Here is a 25,237-nt window from a genome sequence, read left to right as displayed (position 1 = left end):
AATGCAGCAACAGTTACGACCGGAAGTGACCTTTTCGTAGCGGGTTGAGAGAAGCTCGTGAGGCATTTAAGCCCTGAACATTGCCTGACAGGCAGCCATGTATCCCAGGCTGCGTACAGCCCCAAGACCAGAGTCAATCGCATGCAACGAACAACAAGCCATATTCAAACAGAGACAGAAAGCTGAAGCCTCGGGGATGGATCGAAATGTACACAATGTGTACCTGGAGGAAAATGGGGTGGGTCATACTTTTTCAATTTCAGTTTAAGGGAGTTTTTATTTTTTATTAATCTAGTCCAGGGGAGGGTCATGCAGTTTGTAATTTATGAAACGTCAATATTTCTTAGTGTTTTAGAATTAGTTCTCATCTCTGATTCTCTGCTGGGCACACAATATCAAGTACAATTATAGGCTATTAAATAAGTGTGGTCTCAATCTAATGATCCATAGCCTAAAGTCTACAAAGCGCATGCTTAGTGAAGCAGAGAATAAACGTATATATATATATATATATTTTTTAACTAGCTGCTGGGATGGTGTTAATTAAACTAGGCTGCATTAAACACTGCAATGGATATTCCAACCCTGAACCCTGAACCCTGGCCTGCTCTGCTCTTGCTGATCAAAATCTTAGATTTTTGATTAGGCCATAGTCTAATCTTGTGCATGGCCTAGCCTATAATCTATGTTGTGTTCAGTTTGAAAAGGAGAGTGTGAAGATGAGGAGGAGGACAGGCGGTCAAGTTTGATAACTTGCATCTACTATAATTGATTTGATTACAAACAATATGTTTCTTGCCCATGATGTCAGCTTATTTATCAGAGTTATTGACCTCAGAATAAGCCAGATTCGACTGATTTACATTGTGGTGCTGCAATTTGAAGCAGTAGCACAATCAATCGGAAATGGACAGCTCATGGTGCTGAAAGTATGCAAATTTGAGTAGGCATAATTAATTTAAACTGTATTCAATTTAATGAGACTTTACTAACAACAAGAGGGCTTTGTGTTGGAGCCTATTTCTTCCTATTTAAGAAATAAGAACTAGGCATACCTGTTTGACAGATGAAATTGGGCGATAGGCTGCTATATCCATAGATTTGTCAGCCAATTCCTCCATCCACCATGCACTCTTTAAATAGCCTACCGCCGTGTCAGTGAAGGGCTGTTCAGTTAAAACCAAGACTCGAATTGAGTAGGTATGAGAGGGTATGCCATAAGTCAAATTTTTAGTAAAGAAAATAGCAAAAAGCACAGGCCTACCTCTTGTTAGTTTAATATTTAGAAGAAAATAAAACATATCTGATTATATAATGTGATCTATAACAGTGCTTTGGTCTGCAATGCTTTATGCTAGAAACAAGCTGTAAAATCCTCAAAAGGTTCTACAGCTGCACCATCGAGAGCATCCTGGCTGGTTGCATCACTGCCTGGTGTGGCAACTGCTCGGCCTCTGACCACAAGGCACTACAGAGGGTAGTGCGTACGGCCCAGTACATCACTGGGGCCAAAAGCTTCCTGCCATCCAGGACCTCTATACCAGGTGGTGTCAGAGGAAGGCCCTAAAAATTGTCAAAGATTCCAGCCACCCTAGTAATAGATGGTTCACTCTGCTATCGCATGGCAAGCAGTACCAGAGCGCCAAGTCTAGGTTCAAAAGGCTTCAAAACAGATTCTACCCCCAAGCCATAAGACTCCTGAACATCTAATCAAATGGTTACCCAGACTATTTGCATTAAACCCCTCACCCCTTTTACGCTGCTGCTACTCTCTGTTATCTATGCATATTCACTTTAATAACTGGCAGCTTCATTAAATAGTACCTGGGAAACACCAGTCTCAACGTCAACAGTTAAGAGGCGACTCTGGGATGCTGGCCTTCTAGGCAGAGTTCCTCGTGTCTGTGTTATTTTGCCCATCTTAATCTTTTCTTTTTATTGGCCAGTCTGAGATGTGGCATTTTCTTTGCAACTTTGCCGAGAAGGCCAGCATCCCGGAGTCGCCTCTTCACTGTTGCCGTTGAGACTGGTGTTTTGAGGGTACTATTTAAATGAAGCTGCCAGGTGTGGACTTGTGAGGCGTCTGTTTCTCAAACTAGACACTGTAATGTACTTGTTCTCTTGCTCACTTGTGCACCGGGGCCTCTCACTCTTTCTATTCTGGTTAGAGCCAGTTTGCGCTGTTCTGTGAAGGGAGTAGTACACAGCGTTATACGAGATCTTCAGTTTCTTGGCAATTTCTTGCTAGGATTAGCCTTCATTTCTCAGAACAAGTATAGACTGACGAGTTTCAGAAGAAAGGTCTTTGTTTCTAGCCATTTTGAGCCTGTAACCGAACCCATAAATGCTGATGCTCCAGATACTCAACTAGTCTAAAGAAGGCCAGTTTTATTGCTTCTTTAGTCAGAACAACAGTTTTAACATAATTGCAAAAGGATTTTCTAATAATCAATTGGCCTTTTAAAATTATAAACTTGGATTAGCTAACACATTGTGCCATTGGAACACAGGAGAGATGGTTGCTGATAAAGGGCCTCTGTATGCCTAAGTAGATATTCCATAAAATAATCTGTCGCTTCCAGCTACAATAATCATTTACAACATTAACAATGTCTACACTGTATTTCTGATCAATTTGATGTTATTTTAATGGACAAAATAAATAGACATTTCCTTGTTTTTGAAAGAAAAGATAAGTGACTGCAAACCTTTGAACGGTAATGTGCATATTACCTCAATTACCTTGACTAACCGGTGCCCCCCCGCACATTGACTCTGTACCGGTACCCCCTGAATATAGCCTCGCTATTGTTATTTTACTGCTGCTCTTTAATTATTTGTTACTTTTATGTCTTATTATTGTTTTGGGATATATTTTTTTTTTCTTCACTAAATTGTTGGTTAAGGGCTTGTAAGGTCTACAACTGTTGTATTCGGCACATGTGACTAATAATATTTGATTTGATTTTTTTTTAAATACAGTGGGAAAGATGTGACTCTGACGCATATGAGGAGATCATTGTTTTGTTTCTTTGACATTCAGATGCTGAACTACAACCTGCTGTAGCCGAGAGGACAAAACATTTACTTTGTTTGGGAAGTAATCTAATTCTGTCACTACCAATTTATTAAGCTAGTCACTTTCTGTAGAATAAAATATGTTTCAACCCAGACAGCTTTTAGGGAAACACTTGTGGCCTTCTTTCGTTGGAGTAAGCCATGGAAGAAGAGTAGCCAGCAGTTAAAGCTTATATTTTTCTGAATCAGTAGGCCTACTCTGTTTGGTGTAGAAAGGTAGGCCTAACTTTTTAAAGTACCATGCTCAGATTTCTAATGATGGCTCAGATTTCATTATTAGTACAAATGGACAGTTTTGTTAGAAACAAAACACACTAATTTGGCATAAGAAAATGAACACAGGCCTATTTTTCTGTCCATTCTTAGCCTGTAATTTGTCATATTCTTTAATAAAAAGTAGACCTCTCATACCCCCTCAATTCGAGTGTTGGTTGTAACTTAACAGCCCTTCACTGACACGGCAGTAGGCTATTTAAAGAGTGGATGGAGGTGACATAGAATTGCATGAAATGTTTATAAAGGGCTTTTTCTTTCTTCTCAGACCTGCAAATACAATGATAGATTCATGCAATGCTTTTACTATATATGAGATCTTTCTACCCCTAAACTTGTCCATGGTGGTCTGCAACCCCACAACCTTCTGGCCCGCAACCCTGTGCGCTATCAACATTCCTGGGTTGCCATGTAATACTTAGAGGATGAAGAACAGTTTCTAAAAATGGTATGTCCAAGAAGTGAGGGTATAGATTAGAACTGTAGACATGTTCTCTGCTATCCACCTTACATTTGAATTAATATTTTGGGTATAGGTAAAAGTTGCTTGTTTTTTTAAGCGTTCAGGGAGGGTTTAGGTAAATATATTTTACGAAACATACACATACAAATGACAGTATACAAACACACAAACATCAACAACATTAGCCTGCCCAGACTCACCTGCTCACACCCCCATCTCCAGCACCTGCATCACTCTCTGCCACATGGCCTCAAACTGCATCATTTTGGTTCTCTCCGTCACCCACACTCTTTCAACATTTAGATAAGAAAGCATTTGACCTTTCCATTGTGTTAACAATGGAGCATTGGTTGATTTCCAGTATTTAAGTATACATTTTTTCAGGATCATTGATGAGAACCCATCTGCACCCTCAATGGCCATGTCTTGAAATATGCAGACAGTCAAATTATTAGTAGATGTACATTGTAATACTTCTGACAGCCAACTTTATAACTCTGCCCTTAACTTTTGGACTTCATAGCATTCCCAGAAGACATGGATTATTGCGTCATTGTTAGTTTTACATTTAAGACATGACTCTACCGCTATGCTATAGATTTAGGGAATTTTGTATAATACAGTTGAAGTCGGAAGTTTACATACACTTAGGTTGGAGTCATTTAAAACTCGTTTTTCAACCACTCTACAAATTTCTGGTTAACAAACTATAGTTTTGGCAAGTTGGTGCATGACACAAGTCATTTTTCCAACAATTGTTTACAGACAGATTATTTCACTTAGAATTCACTGTATCACAATTCCAGTGGGTCAGAAGTTTACATACACTTTGCACATTGCATACAACTGCACATGGGGACAAAGATTGTACTTTTTGGAGAAATGTCCTCTGGTCTGATGAAACAAAAATAGAACTGTTTGGCCATAATGAAAATCATTATGTTTGGAGGAAAAAGGGAGAAGCTTCCAAGCCGAAAAACCCCATCCTAAGGGTGAAGCACGAGGGTGGCAGCATCATGTTGTGGGGGTGTTTTGCTGCAGGAGGGACTGGTGCACTTCACAAAATAGAAGGCATCATGAGGTAGGAAAATGATGTGGATATATTGAAGCAACATAAAGCTTGATCCAAGTTAAACAATGTAAAGGCAATGCTACCAAATACTAATTGAGTGTATGTAAACTTCTGACCCACAGGGAATGTGATGGAAAAAAAAATAAATGCTGAAATAAATAATTCTCTCAACTATTATTCTGACATTTCACATTCAAATAAAATAAAGTGGTGACCTAACTGACCTAAAACAGGGTTACAGCAGCTAATTTTCTTTCTAAGAGATTGTCAGTTGGATAGGCTCACTGCAAGGTTTTGTATATCTTACCTATCATATGAATATAATTTTCAGACTCAAATAGGATTCCCTTAAGATTGCTATCATGTTCAAAAGATTTCAAAATGACATTTCGTGATATGAAACTCTTAAGTTGCAAGGGTTTGAAAATAGCTACATTGGTCAGTCCAAAATTGTTTTTTAAATTCTGTCAATGGAGATTTTTATTTCTTTCTTATTACCAAGTCGTTTAGAGTTTCTATGTCTTTAGTTTTCCATGTGGACCAATTTATCTGTGAATTCTAAAAAGCTTTCCATAGGGTTGTGTTTTTTGGGAGTGATATTGATTCTTGTAGAATATGTTTAATTTTCTTCCATATTGTTATACTGTTCTTAACTATGAAGTTGTTCATGTTCTTAACTTTATCATTTAGACATGTGAACAAGATTCTGGGTATGAGTATGCACCCATTGTTCTTCTTAAGCGCATTTAACTGTACGGTAACTTCGGAAAGTATTCAGACCCCTTTACTTTTTCCACATTGTTACGTTATAGCCTTACTCTAAAATATATATAAAAACATCTCAGCAATCTACAAACAATACCTCATAATGACAAAGGGAATAAAACGTTTTTTTTTTTACATTTATTTTTGTAAATGTATTAAATATAAACACCTTTTTTTACATAATGTTGCTGTTACCGTCTCTTATGACCAAAAATAGCTTCTGGACATCAGAACAGCGATTACTCACAAAGAACTGGTAGAAGCTTTTTCCTTTAACGAGTCCAACGTGAAGGATATACGGCTTCCCGGGAACAGGCCCAAATCCATCATTTGCGTGAAGAGAAGACAGAGATAAAGGTTGCGGAGGTCGGGCTGCCTTCTGAGAGATCAGGGCGAGTGAGTAAACCCCCACTGCCATCCGTTCTATTGGCAAACATGCAATCATTGTAAAATAAAATTGGTGTCCTACGAGCAAGATTAAACTACCAACGGGACATTGAAAACTGTAATATCTTATGTTTCACCGAGTCGTGGCTGAACGATGACATGAACAACATACATCTGGCGAGTTTTACACTGTATTGGCAGGGTAGAACTGCAGCCTATGGTAAGACGGGTGGTGGTCTATGTGTATTTGTAAACAACAGCTGGTGCATGATATCTAAGGAAGTCGAGGTTTTGCTCACCTGAGGTAGAGTATCTCATGATAAGCTTTAGAGCACACTATCTACCTAAAGAGTTTCTGTATTTTTAGTAGCTGTCTACATACCACCACAGACCGATGCTGGCACTAAGACTGCACTCAATGAGCTTTATACTGCCTTAAGCAAACAGGAAACCGCTAATCCAGAGGCGGTGCTCCTAGTGGCCAGGGACTTTAACGCAGGGAACTTAAATCCATTTTACCACATTTCCACCAGCATGTTAAATGTGCAACCATTCAGGTGACCAGTCAGTGATTCTCATCCTCGACCATGAGATGGTAGGGTTATGGCGTTGAAGCCATAACCCAAGGTAGGCCGAGGATGATCTTCTGAACTGGTGCACTGGTGATGGAGAAGGGGATGTTTTCCTGGTGATTGGGCTCCACGGTGAGGGTGAGTGGTTGAGTCAGGTTCCAGATAATTATGGCCAGTAGACAAGACCTTGAACCGGAAAAGGGGAGAGCAGGTTGATGGTAAATGTTCGAGAGAGGAGGCAAGGGTCTGATCCATAAAGTTCCCTGCGGCGCCGGAATCCACTAAAGCTGTAGACACAGGGCATGAGGGACAGTCAGCCACAGTGATGGGTACTAAAAAGAGTCTAACAGGAAGAGCAGTAGCTGGAATACTCCCTCCTGGTCCAGGGGATGGAACATCACGTGACGGTCCCTCTGCCCTAGTGGATCCCGGATTCTGAAGTACTGGACACCACTGGAGCTGGTGCCCTAATTGCCCACAGTACAGACATTGCCCCAGCTGTATCCATCTGTGTCGTTCCGCCGCGGGAAGGCATGTGACCTCTACCTCCATGGGTTCAGGCTCTGATCCTGAACACTCGCTGAAGGAGGGAGAGAAGCAATGGAGATGCCGGGGCACTGAGTTTTCAATATTGGTCAGGTATATCAGGAGATAATTTTTAAATAAGTTCATTTTATATTCATGTTTACCAATACGAGTTATGTTACGTTTGGGTCCTGTCTATATTTTCCTACAAGCGGTTCAATTGCAAATGGGTGGAAAGTTGAAAGCTTCTAAAGTTTTGAAGGGTAGCCCAGTGGTTAAAGCGTTGGGCTGGTAACCGAAAGGTTGCAAGTTCGAATCCCCGAGCTGACAAGGTACAAATATGTCGTTCTGCCTTTGAACTAGGCCGTCATTGAAAGTAAGAATTTGTTCTTAACTGACTTGCCTAGTTAAATAAAGGTCAAATAAAAAATCAACAGCCATTATTGATAAATCTTGTTTTTTAGCGTATTGTATTAAAACTCAATCTCCCCCCCGTGTTTCAATAAATACCTTGGTTACCTCATCCCAGTTCCTCGTCTGAGTCTGCACTTGGGTTCACCTGTTTCGCTTGGTGTAACACATGACAGGGTTTTTCTTTATTTTTTACTGTTTTCTACAATGTAGACATCAAAACTATGAAATAATACACACGGAATCATGTAGTAACCCAAAAAGTGTTATTTTGCTGATATTATTTAGCTATTTTAATTTAAATACTTGACACTTTCAGTGTAACATAAAAAGCAACAGTTCTGATTGTGTGCAGCTAATGTTAGAGTGCTAATGTTCACTTTTTGCACGTCTTTGCTAGATGCAGTTAGTCTGCTCTTCGTGGTGGTTCCACGCGCGTGTCATTTCAGCACCAAGCTTTTTTTTTATAGCCTCATGCTAGTTTGTTCTCTTTATTTCAGCTGCTTACTATATATTGAGGACTAATCTGATTAAGGTGAGTTGTTTATTTAGCCAAATTATAACTACATTTTTGACTTTAGGGTGATGCTTATAGATACATATTGTGACCATTGCATCGGCAGCTAGCTAGTCTAGCTAACTTCGTTTCCCACTCACGTTATCACCAGTTGATTTTGGCGGGCTTGTAGTAAGACTGCTCCTAGAACATGACAATATAATATAGTGACTAGCTGGAATTACGAGTGTATTTTACTGGCCTAATTAGGCTGTCCATATTTCAGGACAGTGAATATGAATTGAATAGTCTGTTTGCTGTAGTTTGGGACTTGCTTCAAGTAATGCCAGTTGTGGTCATGAATAGTAAGTTGTGGTCATGATCCAATATTTTCAGAATATACATTGAAATTAGCTTTGCTAAGTAAAGGGTTATTGGTGAAAACGTTTGTTGTCGTCCTGATATAATGTTGTGATTGAAATACAAATGTAATGCCTTTTCATCCATTTTGGTCTTATTTCGGACCATTAACTGCTTTCAGACCTCGTCATGCTGATCAGGGTGAAATTCAATGGTGAACAAAAATGTCAAGATCATTGACCTGACACTTGAAAACCTTTTGATTGGAAGTCCAACTTTTCATTTGTGATTGGAAATAAATGTATTGTGGTCATACATTTACAAGTCAGTATGATTACTCTTACCATTACGATTGTAATTGTAGGTTGTTTTAACGTTTGTCATTTGAGATCCCACTTACTAGTTTATCAGAGGCAAAGCTATATGATGGGTCCAGAACTGAAGTTGATGGGGATGTTTGAGGAGCTAGTGAAATGGCCAGATCTTGGTGTTCTCAAGCTCACACTGAACAACGATGCTAAAGGTATGTCTTGGTTACTTGTGGCATCACTTTCAATATAACCATACACGTGACATGCCTGTATTGTCATCTTTGTGTATTTCAGAATCTTCCCTGATGAGACATGTCTCTGCCAGTTCTGTGATGGGTGGTTCAGACCATTGCATCGGAATCCTACCGCAAGCTCTGAACCTTTTCACCGGATCATCGCAGCTAGCTAGCTGTAATCCGAATGGCTACAGTCCCAAAGCAAGCACCAGTTAGCCTGGAGCTAGGCCCATCTCCCGGCTAGCCAAAGAGGTACACCAGCCAATTCTTGAGCTACAATACCTCTTTTGCCAATTGGCCTTGACCATTTACTGCCGACCCGGAGCCCCTCTGATCCATCACGACTGGTCTGCCGACGTAACCGTCTGAGGGGGTTTCAACAGGCTCTTCCATTGCGATGTCACCGGAGGCCCATCTGCTTGCCCCGGCCCGTTAGCTGTCTGAATCGCCGTGTCTCCAGCTCGCCTAACGTATTAGCGACTACTCAACCCAGCACCACTCCCATTCCCCAGACGCTCTCATTTGTTGACTTCTGTAACTGCAAAAACCTTGGTTTCATGCATGTTAACATTAGAAGCCTCCTCGCTAAGTTTGTTTTATTCACTGCTTTAGTACACTCCAACAACCCTGATGTCTTAGCTGTGTCTGAATCCTGGCTTAGGAAGGCCACCAAAAATCCTGAAATTTCCATGCCAACTACAACATGCAGAGTTCTGCAGAGTTCTGTCATAACCTCCAGGTCTGCCCAAACAGTTCGAGCTTCTACTTTTAAAAATCCACCTTCTCAGAAACAAGTCTCTCACCATTGCCGCTTGTTATAGACCCCCCTCGGCCCCCAGCTGTGCCATGGACACCATATGTGAATTGATTGCCCCCCATCTATCTTCAGAGTTCGTACTGTTAGGTGACCTAAACTTTGATATGCTTAAACCTAAATTCCGGACATCCTACAATCTAAGCTAGATGCCCTCAATCTCACAAATGATCAAGGAACCTACCAGGTACAACCCTAAATCCGTAACCATGGGCACCCTCTTAGATATCAACCTGACCAACTTCCCCTCTAAATACACCACTGCTGTCTTCAACTAGGATCTCAGCGATCACTGCCTCATTGCCTGCGTCCGTAATGGGTGCGCGGTCAAACAACCACCCCTCATCACTGTCAAATGCTCCCTAAAACACTTCAGCCAGCATGCCTTTCTAATCGACATGGCCTGGGTGTCCTGGAAGGATATTGACCTCATCCTGTCATTAGAGGATGCCTGGTTGCTCTTTAAACACACTTTCCTCGCCATCTTAAATAAGCATGCCCCATTCAAAAAACGTAGAACTAAGAACAGATACAGCCCTTGGTTCACCCCAGACTTGACTGCCCTTGACCAGCATAAAAACATCCTTTGGTGCACTGTATTAGCATGGAATAGCCCGCGATATGCAACTTTCAGTGAAGTCAGGAACCAACATACACAGTCAGTTAGGAAAGCTAAGGCTAGCTTTTTCAAACAGAAATTTGCATCCTGTAGCACTAATTCCAAAGGTTTTGGGACACTGTAAAGTCCATGGAGAACAAGAGCACCTCCTCCCAGCTGCCCACTGCACTGAGGATAGGAAACACTGTCACCACCAATAATTCTGCCATAATCGATCTTTTCAAGAACCATTTTTCTACTGCTGGCCATGCTTTCCACCTGGCTACCCCTACCCCAGCCAACAGCTCTGCACCCCCTGCAGAAACTTGCCCAAGCCCCCATCTCCCCGCTTCTCCTTCACCCAAATCCAGACAGCTGATGTTCTGAAACAGCTGCAAAATCTGGATCCCTACAAATCAGCTGGGCTAGACAACCCTGGACCCTCTCTTTCTAAAATTATCCACCAAAATTGTTGCAACATGTATTACCAGCCTGTTCAACCTCTCTTTCGTATCATCTGAGATCCACAAAGATTGGAAAGCTGCCGCGGTCATCCCCCTGTTCAAAGGGGGAGAAACTCTAGACCCAAACTGTTATAGAGCTATATCTATCCTACCCTGCCCTTCTAGAATCTTCGAAAGCCAAGTTAACAAACAGATCACCGACCATTTCAAATCCCACCATACCACGATATCGATATCATAACCGCCATTGATAAAAGACAGTACTGAGAAGCTGTATTCATCGGCCTGGCCAAGCCTTTCGACTCTGCCGATAAGAATGCGGTGATTGACAGACTCAGTAGCCTTGGTTTCTCAAATGACTACCTCGCCTGGTTCACCAACTACTTCTCAGATAGAGTTCAGTGTGTCAAATCGGAGGGCCTGCTGTCCAGACCTATGGCAGTCTATGGGGGTGATACAGGGCTCAATTCTCGGGCTGACTCTTTTCTCTGTATATATCAATAATGTCGCTCTTGCTGCTTGTGATTCTCTGATCCACCTCTACGCAGAAAACACCATTCTGTATACATCTGACCCTTCTTTGGACACTGTGTTAACAAACTTCCAAACGAGCTTCAATGACATACAACACTCCTACCGTGGCCTCCAACTGCTTTTAAATGCTAGTAAAACTAAATGCATGCTCTTCAACAGATTGTTGCCCGCACCCGCCTGCCCGACTAGCATCACTACTCTGGACGGTTCTGACAACGGTTCTGACAACTTCACAAACCTAGGTATCTGGTTAGATTGTAAACTCTCCTTCCAGACTCACATTGGGCATCTCCAATCCAAAATGTAATCTAGAATCGTCTTCCTATTTCGCAACAAAGCCTCCTTCACTCATGCTGCCAAACATACCCTTGTAAAACTGACTATCGTATCAATCCTTGACTTCGGCGATGTCATTTACAAAATTGCCCCCAACACTCTACTCAGCAAACTGGATGTTGTCTATCACAGTGCCATCCGTTTTGTCACCAAAGCCCCATATAGTACCCACCACTGTGACCTGTATGCTCTTGTTGGCTGGCCCTCGCTACATATTCGTCGCCAAACCCACTGGCTCCAGGTCATCTATAAATCTTTGCTAGATAAAGCCCCGCCTTATCTCAGCTCACTGGTCACCATAGCAACACCCACCCGTAACACGTGCTCCAGCAGGTATATTTCACTGGTCCTCCCCAAATCCAACACTTTGGGGATGACTTTCCTTCCAGTTCTCTGCTGGCAATGACTGGAATTAATTGCAAAAATCACTGAAGCTGGAGTCTTATATCTCCCTCTAACTTTAAGCATCAGCTGTCAGAGCAGCTGATCGATCACTGTACCTGTCACTGTACCTGTACACAGCCAATCTGTAAATAGCACACTCAACTACCATATTGTTATTTATCTTCTTGCTCTTTTGCACCCCAGTATCTTTACTTGCGCATCATCATCTGCACATCTATCACCCCAGTGTTGATGCTAAATTGTAATTGTTTTGCTTCTATGGCCTATTTATTGCCTTACCTCCCTACTCTTCTACATTTGCACACACTGTACATAGATTTTTCTATTGTGTTATTGACTCTACGTTTGTTTGTAACTCTGTTGTTTTTGTCGCACTGCTTTCCTTTATCTTGGCCAGGTCGCAGTTGTAAATGAGAACTTGTTCTCAACTGGCCTACCTGGTTAAATAAAGGTGAAATAAAAAAATGAAGACCATTAGTCGGTTGATGCAGTCATTTTGAGCGAGGATGGAAGCCCCTCACGAAAGCATCAAAGATCTGATGACGAGGCAAACAATGTAAGTTTGTAATTCATTCTTCAATTCACCTGCCATCAAATGGATTTTTCACTGCTGTTTTTTTACAGCTAATAGAGAGCATACTGAAGGAAAAGCCTGGTGGAGAGGTTGTCGTCAAGGAGTACTACAAAACTAAAAGCCTGATTGACTGCACCAGACGAAAGATGATCAATATTCTTGTTTCGGCGATGACAGAGTCTCACGGGTAAGTTTAAAGTAAAGATGCATAATGAAAATGGTTGAGCATTACTTGCTCTCATATCTGCTGAATGTTAAAAATGACTTCTGTATCAGTATCTCAGTCACATAATTGGTTAGGCTAATGCTTACCATCCACTGCTGTTGGTAGAAGATTTCTCTTGTATCAATTCGGTGGGTATGATACTGATTCAAAAATCACTCCTGACATTTAGCTTACTGGGGACCAAAGCAAATAGGATTTGGTTATTTGTTTTTTCTTTCAAGATTAGTAACCATGTTCATTTTCTTAAGGAACAATATTACGACCCTAATATTAAAGGGTTTGAGTTTATTTTTTATTTTTACAGGGACAGTGCACATGAATCAACGTTTCAGTAAAAGTGCCAGTTTTAGCCAGCCGGCTAATTTTCAACCGCAGTCCCTGGGCAGGTTATTAAAAACAATTACAATATAGACAATAGCAACATAGAACAAGCAAAACATAGCAACATAGGACAAGCAAGACATAGCATACAGACAGAGCAACATAGGACAAGCAAGACATAGCATACAGACAGAGCAACATAGGACAAGCAAGACGTAGCATACAGACAGAGCAACATAGGACAAGCAAGACGTAGCATACAGACAGAGCAACATAGAACAAAAAGCAGCAAGACAAAATTCATAAAAGCAACAAAGTGTTTCCACACCTCACAAGCTACAGACAACAGACAACATGGAAAGCGGCAACACACAGCTAGGGACCATGTTCACAAATCTGATTGACCTTTAGCCATGTCTTCAAGCATTTTGTGAAAGTGTGATATGTGGTGCAGTTATGTGTGTCTGATGGCAGTGTATTCCAGACATGGGAAGCTCTCACAGAGAATGCAGATTTACTAAAGGTGCTTTTCCTTAGGGAACTATACAGTCACCTCTCATGGCAGACCTTGTGGATCTGCTGCCATATGTCTGGGTTTTCTGTTTAACAAAATATTGAGTGGAGGGGGAGCCAGGCCATTAAGAATCTTGAATACAAGACATGCGTTGGTGTATTGCACAAGATTTTCCCAACTCAAGAGCTCATGCTTTCTAAGGATGTGACAATGATGATGGCTATTGGGCTTCCTATCAAGCACTTTGAGAGCCTGTTTGTAGACAGACTGAATAGGTTTTAATGTTGTACAGCAAGCTTGGGCCCAACTAGTCAAGCAGTATGTTAAGTGGGGAGTATCATAGAGTTGAAGTACAGTTTTGCTACCTCTGTAGTCAAACAATTTCGTATAAATCGGAAATTAGCTAGGTTGAATTTAGTTATTTGAATGACCTTTTCACATGCTTTTTAAAAGAGAGGTTGGAATCAAGTATGATGCCAAGGTACTTAAAATCGGATACCACCTGGAGCTTCTCCCTGACACATAGACATCTGGCTCAGTAGCATCTGTTGCCCTCTTTGAAGAACATGCAAACAGTTTTTTTCACATTGAGATGCAAACACGAGTCACTGAGCCACTTTGTAACCTGGACCATTACAGTAGTGAGATCTTGTGCAGCTTGTTGTTTGCTCTTTGCATGCACATATATCACTGCATCATCTGCATACATTTGAACTTCAGACCCAGTACAGACAGAAGGCAGATCATTAATGTACAGGCTGAACAGGAGGGGCCCCAGTATTGACCCTTGGGGCACGCCCACATCATAGCTACGAGAGGGCGACAGCTCATTGCTCACTCATCCATCTCAAGGCATCAGGGGAAAAGTTGAACTTGGACAATTTTGTGATGAGAATCTCATGGTTAACAGTATCAAAAGCCTTCCTTAGGTCCAGAAACACAGCCCCAACAGCACCCCCTTTGTCCATCTTGGACTTTACATTTTCCAGAAGAAAGCAGTTGGCCGTTTCTGTGGAGTGTTTCGCTCTGAAGCCAAACTGCATGGAGTGTAATGTGAAGGGGCTGTTGTTGAGGTGGGCAATCAGTTGTTCTGCTACACACTTTTCAACAACCTTTGACACCACAGGTAGTATACTAATGGGCCTGTAGTTACTCACGTCAGCAGGGTCGCCTGATTTGAAGATGGCCGTTATGATGAACTAATGAGGGTGTTCGTTTTTATCGTCTTCAGGCAGGAACCAGTATCCAAGAGCACCTTGATGCGATTGACCAGAGCCGCCAACCATATCTTCTTGCAGTCGGCACCAGGAAGAGCAGCATCCATACATACTTCATCATCCTGGACAAGCAAACCTTGCCGTGCAAGTCAGTGAGCTCTCTTGGTGCCTTCAATGACCTTTTCATGACTCACTTTGTTTTTGGTACTGCTTAAAATACAATTCTGCGCAACATGTACACCTTCATACAGACAACTGTGTATAACATAGACATTGGGAAGGTTAAGGAGGCTCCAAGGGTTGCTGAGCTCAGAGCTAGACTCCTGCTCTAATGCCGATTAAATTATGATGATATGTTTTGTTTGCCATGCTAGTCATGGAAGTATCAACTTGCTCGTGATCTCAAGTTGATGCATGGAATGTGCCCTGGTAGAACTCTTAGACTAAAATATGGTCAGGTAGATTTGTGTATTTGGTACATTTTCAGGCTTTAGGAAGCATTTAAACTGGGCACATTCCGGAGACTGACAAATTTAGTTAAACGCTAACTTGGATGCTAATACAGCAGTTGATATCAGCCAAGTAATGCTGATTATCCTTCAAATTCTAGTTGCAACCATGTTGTACCAATTTCTAACAAGAACACACTTGATATGTGTGAGTCTGCTATTGCACAACTGCAGGCTGCAGGTGTAGGTCAGACGACTGTAAATAGTTGTGTATCTTCCATGGAAGAAGCGGTTCAAGAGATACAGGGTCAAGCTAAAACAACCACTCTTGCATGTATATCGTCAAAAGACAAACTATCAGAAAAATTCAACATTCTTTTCAGAATATTAAAAATCCTTTCACATTGTTGAATTCGGTATCATAACAAAGTGCTTATATCATAAAATTAAGAACAGTTCATCAACCAGTTGAGAAAGTCATTGGTGTCAGATTTGACAAAAGAATAAACAAAACTACTGGAACTTATGATCAAATAGTCCGAACTGATACATTGTCTTACATTCTAATTCTCCAGGCATTGCAGTCAATTTTGAAGAACCCAAACACAAGTGACATGTTTAACTCAGGGCACAATTTTAAAGATGGGAGTTTACTTTGATTTGTAAGCTGGACTACACAGTGGGGGGGGAAAGTATTTAGTCAGCCACCAATTGTGCAAGTTCTCCCACTTAAAAAGATGAGAGGCCTGTAATTTTCATCATAGGTACACTTCAACTATGACAGACAAAATGAGAAAAAAAAATCCAGAAAATGTTAATACATTTATTTTGCCCCACTGTATATGAAGAGACATCTTCTTTTCTAAAAAGAGAAATGCATAGCAAATTCAACTGTTTTATGATGGGGTGTCAGGTAGCCTAGTGGTTAGAGCATTGGGCCAGTAACCAAATGTTTGCTAGATTGAATCCCTGAGCTGACAAGGTCAAACGTCTGTCGTTCTGCCCCTGAACAAGGCAGTTAACCCACTGTTCCTAGTCTGTCATTGTAAATAAGAATTTGTTCTTAACTGACTTGCTTAGTTAAATATAAAATGATGACTTTGAGACTGCTAATCCAAAAGGTTATTCGCAAGTTGGGAGGTTTACTTTGAGAAATTGTACCCCAAAGTTGAATTCAATTTAAGTAAATATTCCCATGTGTACTCTTCCATACCCAGGACCTTAAAACGTATGGATTTGATTCCATTCTCGAGCCAATAGTAAGCCATTTGAAAGTGCTTGAGACAGAGGGTATTGAAGTTCCCTTCTTCAGTGGTCGTATACATGGCAGTAACTGGAGATAATCTTGGTATACATTGCCTGTTTGGTTTGTGGAATCATTTAGTGCTCGTTATTGTTGCCGTTTTTGCCTCACTGAGAAAGTGGATTTTCAAACTGTGTTCTCTGAGGATAACCCAAGAGTGACTTTATGAAAAAAAAAAACACATGCACTCAGACCATTGTCAAACCCAACACTACCTCATGTGTGCGATGTGAAGCATGCTTGCTTATTGAACTCTCTGCAGTACTTCATTACTACAGACAAGCGTGGTTAGTGTTCAACATGTTTAATAAAGACAATAAACGTGAACACTACAAAAATACCAAAACAATAAATGTGAAAAACTGAAACAGTCCTATCTGGTGCATAGACACAAAGACAGAAGACAACCACCCACAAAACCCAACACAAAACAGGCTCCCTAAATATGGTTCCCAATCAGAGACCGTGACTAACACCTGCCTCTGATTGAGAACCATATCAGGCCAAACATAGAAATGGGAAAACTAGACACACAACATAGAATGCACACTCAGCTTACATCCTGACCAACAGTAAAACAAAGTAAACACAAAAGAACTATGGTCAGAACGTGACATTACCGAAACACCACTTCGTTATACATTATCGTCGTTGTATAAGGAATATTGGGCCCATTCTTCACTCGTGTTGTATGCGCTACGAGGCTAAACATAATTTCTATAAAAAGCAACTGAAGAGTTTTAAGAATGTCACTATGACCTTAGCCAAGAAACACCAGAATTACATGGCATATAATTGGGAAACTTTTAGCTAGGATAGACTAGCTATAGGTCCAGGAAAGATGTCAAGGCTCAATCACCTGAAAGAAAGCCATGAGATTGCTGCCAAGCTGAATGTCTCAGTGCACACATGTTTTGTCAGCTAAATGGGTAAAGCACCATGGTATAGAATATCGTCTTGATTTGGTCATATGAGGTGAAGTAGTCATTGTTGTCAATGTAAATGTCAGCATTTTCCAACAAACGTATTGATTTGCTCATGTCATATGGAGCAAGGGATTATTTTGACTACATTCACCTGTCACTTGATAACAGTTTAAACCAGGGCTGAGACTTATGGTTTGGTCATAATAAACATATTGAATATTGAAACTGCTTTGCTTGAGTTTGTGAAATTCCAAGTGCTTTTACAAAATCTAATTTCCATTTACATGGGGGAAGAGTAAATAAATTAACACTGAATAGAGTAAACACATTTTTACTCTAATAGGAGTCACCCTAGATCAACACTAGTGAGTGTCACTTTAACATTCAATGTGTTGATTACCTCTTAGTGTTACATTTGATCTACACCAGCCAGTGTAGTGCAGTGTTAACTTTTTGTACTCTTCAGTGTTAAATCATCACTAGAAATGTAACACAGTTACTCTGTGTAGAGTGGGACCATATGTACTTGCTGACAGTGTTAATTTGAACACTTAAAGTGTTGATTTAACACTTTCAAAATAACTGTGTAGGGGTGCTACTTTGTCCCAAAATTATAAATAGAATTCCATGGGAAAGCCGTCAAATCCTGGTGCTTTTCTCAGCACAAATGTTTTAAGTGTCTGATATTTATTTTTGGGTGATCTGTTTTTAGTTATTATTTTTCTGCTGATAATTGCTTCAGGGTTGTTGAGTAAGAAGTCTGTAGGATCAGTCAAAATGTTGTTTGATTTATATACATTTTCATAGAAGCTTTTAAAATAGTCATGAATCATGTTGATTCTAATTAAACCTTTTGTATCGTTGCCAAAAATTACAACTGATTTGTCATGTATTCATTTTGTGAGGGCTGCAAGATGTTTACCAGGTTTACTTGACATTAAGCAGTATGCTTTATTTTAGTTTAACCTGTAGTTGTTGCCTCTCTTCAAAAGTAAAAGATCATATTCCTGTTTAAGTTCAGAAATTGTATATATTTGTTTTTACCTTGTAAATAGTTTTTATGAGCTTTCATCATAAGATAGAAATTTGAATTAATTTGAATTTAAAAAATGTAAATAAAATAAATCACTAATTCAGATTGAAGATCATTATGAGATTATAATTACCATAATGTGTGCCTTAAAAGCATCCCAAATTATTTTTGGGATTACAACAGATTTAGCTACTTAAAATGAAGTGTGTCTTGAGGGGTACTTACTTGTAATTAATGTGTACTGATATAGTACGTTACCCATCCTGACAACCTGTTCCTGATTTTAAAGCTTCTGGAAGCCCCATCCAAGAGGGAGGGGATAAACACACTAGTACACCACAGAGTACATGTACTATCTGCATGAGTACACAGGTAGATAGATAGTTAAAATTAAGTGTATTTCGAGGTATACTTACTTGTAATTATTTTGTCCCTGCAAAGTATGTTACCCATTTTGAAAATCTAATTGTCAACTTCTGTAAGCACCATCTACATGAGAAAATAAACACACTCGTACACCACTGAGTACATATACAGTACCAGTCAAAGGTTTGGACACACCAAGGGTTTTGCTTTATTTTAAAATATTTCCTACATTGTAGAATATTAGTGAAGACATCGAAATTATGAAATAACGCATATGGAATCATGTAGTAACCAAAAAAGTGTTAAACAAATCTAAATGTATTTTAGATGTTAGATTCTTCAAAGTAGCATCCCTTTGTCTTGACGACAGCTTTGCACACTCTTGGCATTCTCTCAACCAGCTTCACCTGGAATGCTTTTCCAACAGTCTTGAAGGAGTTCCCACATGCTGAGGACTTCTTGGCTGCTTTTCCTTCACTCTGCGGTTCATCTGATCCCAAACCATCTCAATTTGGTTGAGGTCAGGTGATTATGGAGGACAGGTCATCTGATGCAGGACATCATTACTCTCCTTCTTGGTAAAATAGCCCTTACACAGCCCGGAGGTTTGTTGGGTCATTGTTCTGTTGAAAAACGAATGATACTCCCAAAAAGCGCAAACCAGTTGGGATGGTGTATTACTGAAGAATGCTTTGGTGGCTATGCTGGTTAAGTGTGCCTTGAATTTAAAAGAATCACTGACAGTGTCACCAGCAAAAAGCACCCCCTCACCATCACACCTCCATGCTTCACGGTGGTGGTAACCAAAAATCTAAAATTTGGACTCATCAGACCAAAGGACATATTTCCACCGGTCTAATGTCCATTGCTTGTGTTTCGTGGCCCAAGCAAGTCTCTTCTTATTATTGGTGTCCTTTTGTAGAGGTTTCTTTGCAGCAATTTCGACCATGAAGGCCTGATTCACGCAGTCTCCTCTGAACAGTTGATGTCGAGATGTGTCTGTCACTGAACCCAGTGAATCATTTATTTGGGTTGCAATTTCTGAGGCTGGTAACTCTAATGAACTTATCCTCTGTGGCAGTCCTCATGAGAGCCAGTTTCATCATAGCACTTGATGGTTTTCGCGACTGCAATTGAAGAAACTTTCAAAGTTCTTGACATTTTCCACATTGACTGACATTCATGTCTTAAAGTAATGATGGACTGTTGTTTCTCTTTGCTTATTTAAGTTGTTCTTGCCATAATATGGACTTGGTCTTTTACCAAATAGGGCTATCTTCTGTATACCACCCCCACCTTGTCACGACACAACTGAACAAGACAGCAACAGCAACAGCAACAGAAAAAGTCAGCAACCTTCCCGCTACCCATGATTGGCTGAGATAATGAGTGGGCTGGAAATGCAGCCCACTCCTTATCGGATTGGTCTGCCATGTAGAAGGCTTCAGTCGATTTGAGCTAGTCGGTATGTGTTGGTAATCCTGTCGAATGCTGCTTTTTAAAAATGTATCGTGTAGTAGACCTGCATAATTGTTTCTGTCAGGATTTGGCCAGGGTTGTTCCGGTTTTTGGTCACTAGATGCCCCCATTGTGCCTTTTGACCTTTTTGTTTTCCCTTGATCCCCATTATTATTTGCACCTGTGCCTCGTTTCCCCTGATTGTATTTAAACCCTTTGTTTTCCTCAGTCCTTTGCTCTGTGTTTGTATGTTAGCACCCAGCCCTAGTATTCTGTGAACTCTTGTTGATCCCGGTGGTCTCTCTTGTGGAATTCTGTTTTTTGTTCTTGTTTGTTTGTTTTTGAGTATTTTTTGAGGCTTTTTGTGCTATACCTTCCACCTTGTGGATTTACCTTTTTGTCTTGGAGGATTACCTTTGTTCTTGTGGAATTCCTTTTGAGGTTGTGGAGTTACATGTTTTCCTGAAGAACTTAACTTTTTACTTCATTAAATACACCGTCTCAAGTACTGCTGTGTCTGCCTCATCTTCTGGGTTCTGCCAACTATTCGTGGCTCAGTTGGTTAAGTGACTGTTTCTCACTCCGGAGACCCGGGTTCGCAACCGGGTCCTGACAGAAACACAGAGCCAAAAATGAACCCAGAGGCAGCCAGTTCCCAGGACCTTGTTGCCATGCTGTCCCACCACCAGGAGACTGTCCAACGCCACAAAGCTGCCCTGGTTCAGCAAGAGGCCTTAATGGCTAGACATTCTCATCTTCTGTCGGAGATGCTGACTTCCATAAAGCATATATCTGATCGACTTTCCCCGGCAACAGTTCCCATCCCAGTACCTCAGATTCACGTACCCATGGCAGTTAACCCTCTGGCTGAACCTCGTCTTCCACCTCCCCAACGGTTCTCAGGTGATCCAAGTGCTTGTAAAGGGTTTCTCACCCAATGTTCTCTCTCCTTCGAGCTGCAACCCTCGTCGTTCCCCACCGACCGGTCTAAGATCGCATATATCATCACCCTGCTGTCGGAAAAAGCCCTGGCCTGGGCTACTGCTGTGTGGGATGCCCATAGTTCCTGCTGTGCCAGCTACTCTGCCTTTGCTGAGGAATTCAGATGAGTGTTTCAAGGCCCAAGCAGTGGTCCTGACTCAGCCAAACAGCTCCTGACTCTCCACCAAGGTCGGCGCAGCGTGACGGACTATGCCATCCAATTCCGCACGGTGGCAGCAGCGAGTGGCTGGAACAACGAGGCGCTCACGGTGTGCTTTCTGAAAGGCCTTTCCGACACTATCCAAGATGAACTGGCCACTCGGGAACCACCGGACAATCTCGAGTCCCTGATCAAGTTGGCCTCACGCATTGACCAGCGTCTGAGAGAGAGAGAACTCAACCGTAGACCTCTAGCCCCTATCAGTCCCAGCTCCGAGTCCCCACCTTTATCCTCGCTGGCTCCACCGGAACCCATGCAGATTGGACGCATCTCCCAGGCTGAGAGAGACCGCCGGATGAGGAGCGAGACGCTGTCTATATTGCGGCAAACCGGGCCATTTCCGTTCCACGTGTCCCGGGCTCCAGGGAAACGCTCTGTCCCGTACAGACCGGGGGAACTGTAACGGGAAACATAATCTCCTCCCATCCGTCCAACTCCCGTCTGCTCATTCCAGTCATCCTTTCCTGGGACAACCACAAGCTTCACCTTCAAGCCTTGGTAGACTCTGGAGCCGCAGGTAACTTCATGGATGGTGTCTGGGCGAAGGAGAATGGCGTTCCCTCTGAACCTCTAAGTGACCCCATGAGGGTTACTACATTGGATGGAAGCCCTTTGGGATCTGGACTTGTCACTCATGTCACTACCTCCTTGCGACTTTCAGTTTCACAACACCAGGAATTGATGAACTTTCATTTGATCTCCTGTTCGAGTTCCCTCTCGTCCTTGGATACCCCTGGCTTCACAGCCATAACCCTCACATCGACTGGTCTGTGGGCACTATCAAGCAGTGGGGTCCTACGTGCCAAGCTACTTGTATTTTCCCGAATTCCCGAGTTCTACTCCCGAGTCTTTACAATCCATCGACCTGACCCGAGTTCCCGAGTGTTACCATGACCTCAAACTGGTATTTAGCAAACAGAGAGCCACCATGCTACCACCCCATAGACCTTATGATTGCCCCATCGAACTGTTTCCGGGCACTTGCCCCCAGGGGTCGGATCTTTTCCTATCTCCACCCGAATGAGCTGCTATGGATACCTACATCAAGGACGCTCTGGAAGCAGGCCTCATGCGTCCATCCACCTCCCCGGCGGGAGCAGGGTTTTTCTTTGTGGCCAAGAAAGACGGTGGATTACGTCTTTGCATCGACTACCGGGGACTCAATGCCATAACCGTCCGTAACCGTTACCCGCTACCCCTTATGGCCACAGCCTTCGAGCTGCTCCAGGAAGCAGTTGTTTTCACTAAGCTTGACCTGCAAAACGCATACCATCTTGTGCGGATCAGACCTGGTGACGAGTGGAAGACCGCTTTCAACACGCCTACTGGTCACTATGAATACTTAGTGATGCCCTTCGGCCTGACCAACGCCCCAGCGGTGTTCCAAGCGCTCATAAACGATGTGCTTAGGGATATGCTTAATATATTTGTGTTCGTTTACTTGGATGACATCCTCATCTTTTCGAGCTCTCTTCAAGAACACACAAAGCATGTCAGACAAGTACTCAAACGCCTCCTAGACAGCCATCTGTACGTTAAGCCGGAAAAATGTGAATTCCATTCATCCCGAGTACAATTCCTGGGATTTGTAGTGGAACCCGGTCGAGTCCAAATGGACCCCAGGAAGGTAGGGCGGTAGCGGATTGGCCCACCCCCAAATCCGTTAAGGAAGTTCAGCGTTTCCTGGGCTTCACTAACTTTTACCGCAAGTTCATCAAGAACTTCAGCTTGGTGGCAGCCCCTCTCTCAGCTTTAACCAAGGGTGGCAATGCAAGGTTTTTGTGGGGAAGAGAAGCTGAGATGGCCTTCCAAGGACTCAAGCAGCGCGTCCTCTCTGCTCCCATCCGGATACTACAGACTACGGATGAACCGTTTGTGGTGGAACACCAACTCAGAGGTTGGTGTTGGAGCTGTCCTGTCTCAGAAGGGTGAAGACAAGAAGCTTCATCCGTGCGCTTTCTTCTCACACCGGCTTACCCCGGCTGAGAGGAACTACGATGTGGGGATCGTGAACTCCTAGCGGTTACAGATGGCATTTAAGTCAATGGAGACACTGGCTCGAGGGGGCTTCTCACCCGTTTCAAGTGCTTAGGACCACAAAAAATCTGGAGTATATCCAGCAGGCGAAGCGGTTGAACTCTAGACAAGCTAGATGGTCTCTTTTCTTCAATCGATTCCAGTTTATCCTCACCTATCGGCCCGGGTCGAAGAATCTCAAACCGGATGCCCTGTCCCGAGTCTACGCTCCTGCCATTCGAGATGACACGGACATGCCTGTCCTTCCTGCTGCTAAGATCGTGGCTCCGATCTCGTGGCAGTGAGGACTCAGGTCCTTCTGTGGGGGCACTCCTCTCGCCTCACCTGTCACCCGGGCGTAGGTCGCACCTTGGAGTTCATCCAGCGTAAGTTCTGGTGGCCTACCATAAGAGAAGACGTTGCCACTTTCGTCAATGCCTGCCCCGTGTGCTGCCAGGGCAAATCTTCTCACCTCCGCCCGCAAGGACTCCTTCACCCTTTTTACCTGTTCCCCACAGACCCTGGTCCCATATCTCGTTGGACTTTATTACTGTCCTTCCTCCATCCCATGGCAATACTACTATCCTAGTCATAATCGACAGGTTTCGACTCGTAATCGACTCGTTTAATAATCGACTCGTTACCTGTATTAATGGCACCTGTTTGAACTTGTTATCAGTATAAAAGACACCTGTCCACAACCTCAAACAGTCACACTCCAAACTCCACTATGGCCAAGACCAAATAGCTGTCAAAGGACACCAGAAAAAAAATTGTAGACCTGCACCAGGCTGGGAAGACTGAATCTGCAATAGGTAAGCAGCTTGGTCGGAAGAAATCAATTGTGGGAGCAATTATTAGGAAATGGAAGACCTACAAGACCACTGATAATCTCCCTCGATCTGGGGCTCCACACAAGATCTCACCCCGTGGGGTCAAAATGATCACAAGAACGGTGAGCAAACATCCCAGAACCACACGGGGGGACCTAGTGAATGACCTGCAGAGAGCTGGGACCAAAGTAACAAAGCCTACCATCAGCAAGGGCATTGAAGATGAAACGTGGCTGGGTCTTTCAGCATGACAATGATCCCAAACACACCGCCCGGGCAACAAAGGAGTGGCTTCGTAAGAAGCATCTCAAAGTCCTGGAGTGGCCTAGCCAGTCTCCAGATCTCAACCCCATAGAAAATCTTTGGAGGGAGTTGAAAGTCCATGTTGCCCAGCAACAGCCCCAAAACATCACTGCTCTAGGGGAGATCTGCATGGAGGAATGGGCCAAAATACCAGCAACAGTGAGTGAAAACCTTGTGAAGACTTACAGAAAACGTTTGACCTCTGTCATTGCCAACAAAGGGTATATAACAAAGTATTGAGATAAACTTTTGTTATTGACCAAATACTTATTTTCCACCATAATTTGCAAATAAATTCATTAAAAATCCTACAATGTGATTTTCTGTATTTTTTTCTCATTTTGTCTGTCATAGTTGAAATGTACCAATGATGAAAATTACAGGGCTCTCTCTTCTT

At 42.3% G+C, this 25,237-nt stretch overlaps 1 long non-coding RNA gene across 1 annotated transcript; it reads left to right on the top strand.

Annotated features, from left to right (window-relative positions):
* The first annotated feature begins 23 nt into the window (after window positions 1-23).
* On the top strand, window positions 24-16,956 carry LOC118396095 (uncharacterized). Its single transcript, XR_004828119.2, has 4 exons — window positions 24-238; window positions 9,008-12,656; window positions 12,725-12,861; window positions 14,967-16,956. It is a non-coding gene; the product is annotated as an uncharacterized LOC118396095 (long non-coding RNA).
* Window positions 16,957-25,237: the final 8,281 nt, after the last annotated feature.

This window comes from Oncorhynchus keta, chromosome 17 (genome assembly GCF_023373465.1).
Source record: "Oncorhynchus keta strain PuntledgeMale-10-30-2019 chromosome 17, Oket_V2, whole genome shotgun sequence".
NCBI classification, from domain to species: Eukaryota; Metazoa; Chordata; class Actinopteri; order Salmoniformes; family Salmonidae; genus Oncorhynchus; species Oncorhynchus keta.
The sequence above is the reverse complement of the archived record's forward strand: the minus strand, read 5'-3'. Positions and strand labels throughout refer to the sequence as shown.